Below are 7899 nucleotides of genomic sequence, written 5' to 3'. Positions count from 1 at the left end.
GCAGAAGTGTGGGAACCCGGATACATCGGAGGAGACTAGCAATGTCAAGGCACCGGTTTTTAATCTCTTTCTGATTTATACTAATGCAACTATCGATTGATTTCCTACATGAAGTGTCATTTTACATCTTTATGGCTTAATGTTCCTTGACCTATTAAGTAGGTTGAATACAATATTGCACGCTGTCATGTTTGTTGTTTTTGTTGTTTGGTTGTTTCAAGTATTCGAATGAAGTAAACAAAAGATAGCTGGAGTGAGGAAGCATGATCATCACCAAGTGGAACAACGTTCTAAGAGGTAGGCCCTCTTAATTGATTCTAGCTTAAGGAGATTTTCCATAGATTGTTTGTTTGTGGTTAGATCCTTTCTCTCGGGCTAGAGGAATTGTTTGTGTCCGCACTAAGAATTTACCTGCATCACAAGGTGTCAACTCACTGTCAATGTCATATCTAGGTGTCAAGTTAATAGTAATGCATCACTATCATAAAGTGTCATAGTCAAGTAAATTCAAAGTCAAACCCAGTCAACACCATGGGTTGACATCAATGAAAACACCATTCAATGGAAATCAGAGGATGCAGATGTTAGTGTGAAATTTCTTGGAAGGTGTACCAAAAACGATTCACTTAAGTCACCAGGTGACACATAACCCTAACAACAATTTTTGGTTGCTTACACCTCAGATCTGCAATACAACTTGGAAAATCTGCAACAAAAAATAACATGTATGATCCAAAGCAACAAACAATATATATATCCAATGCAATAACCCAAATGGAAAGACTTTAAAATGAATAAATTCTTTTATTGATGACCCCTGGTGAAGGAGATATACAAAAGGGTCTACAAATCCCCTTCCGTGGGATGGGTACTTTGATGTCCTTAATGTTTTAGTAATCAATTCTCTCTCTCAATATGTGAAAACCCAAAATAATATGAAGAACTCAAGTGGGAGCTCAAATAAAAAGAGACGATAACGTTGACGATGATAATGATCATGGTGAAGAATGGATGGGAAACCATCATATTTATAAAAAAATATTGAGTTAATCTTGAAAATGGAGAATAATAAAATAATATTGACCAAATCAAGATCTAACTGCTAGGAATACTTTATTATATTTTTTGGAGAGGGAAAATATATTTAAGATGGTTAAATATCTTTATTTAGAAATAATTAACAGATAAAATGATTTATTAATTATTTCACGATGATTAAGAATAGTTTGAAATTGAAATAATTATTAAATAGTGATTTAACAATTATTCCAATAATGGAAAGAAGGAATAATAATTGAATAGTGTTTTATTTAATTATTCCTAGGAGTTTTAGTCAAATGTGACAAGAAATAATGATCAAATAATGATTTAATAATTATTCCTAGAGAAATTTAAATAAATAATGATTTATTCAATTATTTTCATGGGGTTTTTGATTTTAATCAGAAAAATAATTTAATAAAAATGGTTTACTAAATTGTTTCCCATGGTGAAAGTGATTTTAATATGGTAAAATTAATCCTACATGTTATATTTTAATCCACCTAGTTAGAAATGACTAGGTGAACATTTTTTGGTGATAACAGATTTCCCCCCAACATATGAGTGTTAGGAGCAAATTATACGACCGAAATACGTTGTAGGTTACACTTCCATGAGACACCAAAGGGGAGTCACAGAGAGAGGGAGAGAGAGAGAGAGAATTGAAGAAATGAAAGGAAGGACAAAATTGAAAGGGGAGAGACTTACTAAACTGATAGAAGTCTCCTTTTATGTGGGAGTACATGATCTCAAATGAGGGGGGTGAGGCATACGCATACTTGTAGAGATAATTGAGTACAAGGAATAATGGTGAGCCCAACAATGTGGGACTGAGCTACAAAGTACATGATACATGATATGCTGACATCAATGGCTAGAAAATAATACAATGGAGCTCATATACATAATGTGTCTGGAAAGACATAGGCCAGGACTGAATACAATAATATTTGAGTACATGAAACATAATGTCACTCAAGCTAACATGGCATGGGGGGGGAGGCGGTGGATCACAACCAAAGAAGCCCTGCTAAACAGGAAAAGGATCCAGAGATTTGAATGGATCATCTAAAGGAGACATGCATGTTGTGGGCACTACAAGCAGCGAAAATGAACCCATCACATCGACAAAACTGCACTTGAGGTTGGATCAACATCTGTGGACATCTGGCATGTGGGGGGGCTACCTGAAGGGCCACCCCCTCATGAGGTATGAAATATCTCACACACACCTTGGAATCACTCGGACAATCATCTGGATCACCAAACCATCAAGTGTATGATTTTCAATCGTGCAATAAGGGGTTGGCGTCGAGCACATGAGAAACAACCATGTCAAAGGGAAATGATGATTCCTTTTTCTTAATCTAAGGCACCAAACAAAGGTGGAAAGTGGAACCAAGGTACATATCCCTCTAGACCACACTTATGGAATAAATGTGCTGAAGTCTACAGAAGAGGGCTTTCCAGAGTTAAGGCAATAAGGAATCCCCAACAAAGGTACAAGGTATCATAGTAGAGTGACATATGGAATGTCACCAGTGATGATGATGGAAGAAAACAAGATGAGTGGCAGATTAATGAATTCCCTTGTTAGAGCATGATATGTATGGTTGACCTAAAAACGACTAACTCGATTCTGGAGGGGATGATCAATGACTGAAACATGTGTTTGGCAAAGATGGAGCAGTATAAACAATGTAAACTTTGAAATGGGAACTTAAACTCAAAATGGAAACTATGGCTAAAAATCCCCATAAAAACATCAAAAACAGTGCTAAAAACAAAAAGTGTTGGTGCTGGAATAACACCTTTTTCTTTTCTAAGGTAAATTTTCAACATGTTTTAAAAATGGCGGTGAAAACCAATTTTTTGTGCAAAAATTGTCCAAAAACACCCTCAAAATGAAAATTGTTGATGATGGGATAACAAAAAAATTTTCAAGGGTAAAATTTCAACATTTTGAAATAATGGCGTAAAATATTTTATCATGACCTCGAAAAACATTAAAATTTCAAAAAAATAATGAAAACATAAAATAAAAATAAAATTAAAACAATGAAACAACAAAAAACAAAAAAAAGTAAAAAAAAAAAAAAACAAAACATAAATTAAAATATATACTAAAAACAAAACATAAAATAAAAATAAAAAACAAAAAAAAATCAAACATAAAAAAAAAAAAAAAAAATCAATCATAAAAATGTAAAAAAAAAAAACAAAACAAAACAAAATTAACCTATAAAAGATAAGAATTAAAAAAAAAAAAAAGAAATTACAAATTATAAACAAATAAATAGTAAAAAAAAACATATTTAAAAAAAATGGGGCAAAAAAACAAATATGTAAACCATAAAAAAATTTGGGAAAAGAAAAAAAAACATTAAAAAAAACTATAAAATTAAGTAGGTAAAAATAGAAAAATTAAAAAAACATTAACAAAAAACTAAAAAAAAAAAATTGAAAATTAAAAACAAACTAGATTTTAAAAAAATGGAAAATTAACAAAAAAAAAATTAAAAACTAGTGAAATTAAGATTAAAATGTTGATTACTTAAAAAAACAAATAAAAAAAAATATATAAAAAAAGACAAAAAAATGTTAAAAAAAAATAAAATTATCTCATAAACTATAAAAGATTTTGGAAAAAAAAAACAAAATTATATATATATATATATATATATATATATATATATATAGTTAAGTAAGTAAAAATAGAAAAACTAAAAAAACAATTAAAAAAAAAGGAAAAAAAATAAATTTAAAAACAAACTAGATTAAACAAAAATAAAGAATTAACCCCAAAAAAATTTAAAACTAGTAAAATTAATATTTAAAACATTTAAAAAAAACTAAAAAAAATAAAAATAAATTCAAATTATTAAAAAAAAAAACTAAAAAAGTAAGAAAATTTGAAAAATATGTCTTTTCAAATTAAAAAATAAAATAAAATTAAAAACACTTTAAACTTATAAAAAAATATATTTTTGATTAAAAAAAAAATATTTTTTTATTAAATTTTCATTGTTAATTTAAAAACAAACGAACAAAACATTTAAAATTTATTAATTTTTTTTAAAGCAAAATTTGGTGTTTTTTATTTAAAAAAAAAATTATTAAAAAATTTTCAAATTTTTTTTTTTTATTTTTTTTTTTCATTTTTTTTTATTAAAAAAAAAAAATTCTAACGCCGCCCGCCCCCCACCCGGTGGGGGTGGCGGGCGAGCTGTTGGCCGATTCTCGGAATCTGCCAACCGCCCCGGCCCCTCCGCCCACAACTGCGCCCCCACCGGGCGGCGGTCGGGTGGTTGGCCGATTCCAGGCAGCCCTCTGCCTACAGCCATGCCTCCACCGGACGACGGGCGGGCGGTGTTAACTTTTTTTTTTTTTTTTTTTTTTTAAATAAAAACAAAATTGAAAAAAAAAATGATTTTTTTTTTAATAATTAAAAAAAAAAAAAAAAAAACACAAAATTTTGTTTAAAAAAAATAAATTTTAAATGTTTTTATTTGTTTGTTTTTAAATTAACAATGAAAATTTAATAAAAAAAATTATTATTATTATTTTTAATCAAAAACACATTTTTTTATACATTTAAAATGTTTTTTAATTATTTTTTTTGTTTTTAATTTGAAAAGACATATATTTTTGAAATTTTCATATTGTTTTAGTTTTTTTTGTGAGTTATTTCTCTATTTTTATTTAATCTTGTTTGTTTTTAATTTTTTTTCCTAGTTTTTTTAAATGTTTTTTTAATTTTTCTATTTTTAGTTACTTAACTCTCTCTCTCTCTCTCTCTCTCTCTCTCTCTCTCTATATATATATATATATAGATTTTTCCAAATTCTTTCATGGTTTATGAGATAATTATTATTTTTTAACATTTTTTATTTTTTTTGTTTGTCTTTATATATATATATTTAACTAATCAACATTTAAAAAAAGAAAAATAAAACAACTTGAAAATTCATTAAGTAATCATAATTTTAAAAAAAATTGGACATAATAAATTTTAAAGTGTGACAAATAATTCCTCTAAAAAAACAGTATGTTGCATCAACACGTTGCATCTACACGTTTCAAAATGTTGACACCTAATCCTTGTGATTGGGTAAATATATGTAAATAAATAAATGAGAAATGTGAACAGTCATCGGGAGATGAACTGAACAGTCTCTCCCTCATGTATATAACAGACCTACCTAATTGAATGAATAATACGAATCAATTTCTCTACCTAATGGAGTTACTGCTTGGCCTGACATGGTATCAGAGCTAGCTCCTTTTTTAGCTCTCATGCTCCTTGTAACTCCTCTGTCTGTCTGCCATATTCCTTTTACCTGGGCTCTCTGTCAGCTAGAAGGTGTCTGTCCATGAATGTTTGCTGTTCTGCCATATTCCATTTATATTTAACCTACGCTTAGCATTAAACCGTTGCCTAACATTCATCTGACATGCGTTGGACATTCTGCTAAATGTTGGTCACCTGACATTCAACTGACAGACTCTTATGAAGCTGGTGGATATTTCGGATTGTATCAATTTATGACAATCGAAAGATAACATTACAGCGATTATCTGATTTGTCTGATTGCTTCAATAGTTTAACTTTGTATTTGAGTCCGAACGGGCACTGTTGTCTTTAGCGCGTGCACAAATATATAACCTTTAAACTATTAAAACGCCCGTCCTCGAGGATTCGAATAGCCGCTCGCCTGTTATATACTCCTTACCAGATTTTCACCCGCTCTTTGTTCTTCCACCTTCCCGTTGCTGTTCATGGCAATGCCTTTACCAACCGCACTTGATGTTGAATGTAATCTTACGTTATCTTTCAAGTGAGGGTTTAGTGTTCTCGCCGAGCCAAGACCATTGGACAGAGATAAAAATGAAGGCATAAGCTCTACAACGCACAGTTGCGCCTGTTATATACTTCTTACCGGATTTGTCCCGCAGTTGCACCTTCATGCCTTCTATCCTGGAGGGTATGTCTTCCGATTGTAGTTGCAATAACCTTGTCTTAATGTATATGCAAATAACCTTGTGCGTATAGCGTATTAACTACAGATTGATATATATTGTATGACTGCCATTGCTGGGAATTGGATAAGAACTGTGGGTGACTGCCATTGCTGGGAATTGGATAATAATTGTGGCTGATGCGCGCCATAAAAAGGATTTTTGTTTCTTGATTTACAAAATGCAAAGATAGTATCCTCTGAATGCCATTCTAGAGGATCTCTTAGTTGTCTGGAAATTAAATTTGGAGAAGTGCTTAAGTTTTTTTTGCAGTTTTGTGGCGTATTTCATGTGGCTTAAAATCAGAGATACATATGTCTCAAATTATTCTAAATACTTCTCTGCATGACACAATATCTGAGAGTCCAAATTCGTCTGGACTACATTCTTCAGTTTTTCTTTGGTGAACGCAGTGCTATTGAGGGTATTTTATACTGCCATATTTTATGCTTTAACATTGTGCAGAAGCATGCAAATTGATATTTGAATCTGCTGTCCCATTATATCAGAACTATATTTTTTCATTAAGAGTAAAAGTTTTGCAGCCAAAATTTTATTTGCTACAGTATGCATTCAATCATATCTATGGTGGGAATAGTTCTCACTGGCAAGGAGAACTATCCTAAATGGTCCCGGATGATAAAACACACCCTCATTTTCAATGAGTTGTGGAAAGGAGTGTGTGTAGGAGACGGAGACAATGATCCAGTACAACCTACCTCAGACAAAGAGCTCGTCATTTGGGAAAACAAGAACAACAAAGCTTATGCATTAATCTCAACATCTGTAAATGAAGAGACGAGTCACCATATTTCGTCATATTCAACTGCCTTTGAAGCTTACAAAAGTTGAAAGAACTTTATGACTCACATTCTGCACTTGAAGTTGTCCAACTCATGATTAAACTCTTCACTCTTGAACTGCAAAATAATGATCCTCTTGCGCTTGCATCTGAAGTAAAGTCTATAATGCATGATATCAAATCTACTAAGGTTGAATTGGATATTCCTCTTATCACTTTTCTCAAGGCACTTTATCCTACTTACTCCAATTATCTTGAGTCATTGTAAGCAAATGGAAATCTCAAAGATATAACCTTTGACTCTCTTGTAAAAAAGTTTGCTGAAAGAGAGAAAGCTTTTGGAAAGAAGACAACCCTTGAATCTTCTGAAGAGACTGTGTGCCTTGCTCATAAAGAAAAGCATCCTGCTCAAGATTCTACAAGAGGAAGAGGTGGACGAAGAGGAAGAGGAAGATATTTTAGAGGCAGGGGGGGCAGACATTCTCAAGGAGAAAAGGCAGATTTTCACTGCATTCGTTGCAAAAGAAATGGATCACATGATGCCTCTACATGCAAGCTACCATGGGATAAAATTGAGCAGAAAAGAAACCAACAGAAAGGTAAAACTGATGATACAGACAAAGGTAAAGCACCTGAATCCGCTCACTATGTTGAGGCACAATGTAACATTGGAGTAAATGAAGATTTGTTTAATGCTTCACTTGCTTCATGGAAAAATGATTGGTTGCTTGATTCAGGAGCAACCTGCCACATGACTCATAGAAAATATTATTTTGAAGATTTTACTAACAATGTTGATGGAGCAGTATACTTTGTAGATCAATAAAAAATCAAGCCATCAGGGTTTGGCACAATCAGGCTTAAATTGCCTGGTCTTTCAGACTTTCTTCTGGATCATGTTCTATATCTCCCATAGCTCAAGAGAAACTTGTTGTCCTTGGTCCACATCCGCCAGAAAGGTCACTCCATTCATATGTTTGATGGTAAGCTTGAGGTAAAAAAAGCATCTGACCACTCACTTGTCATGAGGGGAATAG

The sequence above is a fragment of the Pinus tabuliformis genome, chromosome 9 (assembly GCF_031772625.1).
Source record: "Pinus tabuliformis cultivar Carrire ecotype Pingquan chromosome 9, CPIR1, whole genome shotgun sequence".
In the NCBI taxonomy this organism is placed as follows: Eukaryota; Viridiplantae; Streptophyta; class Pinopsida; order Pinales; family Pinaceae; genus Pinus; species Pinus tabuliformis.
Note: the sequence above shows the minus strand (reverse complement) of the source record.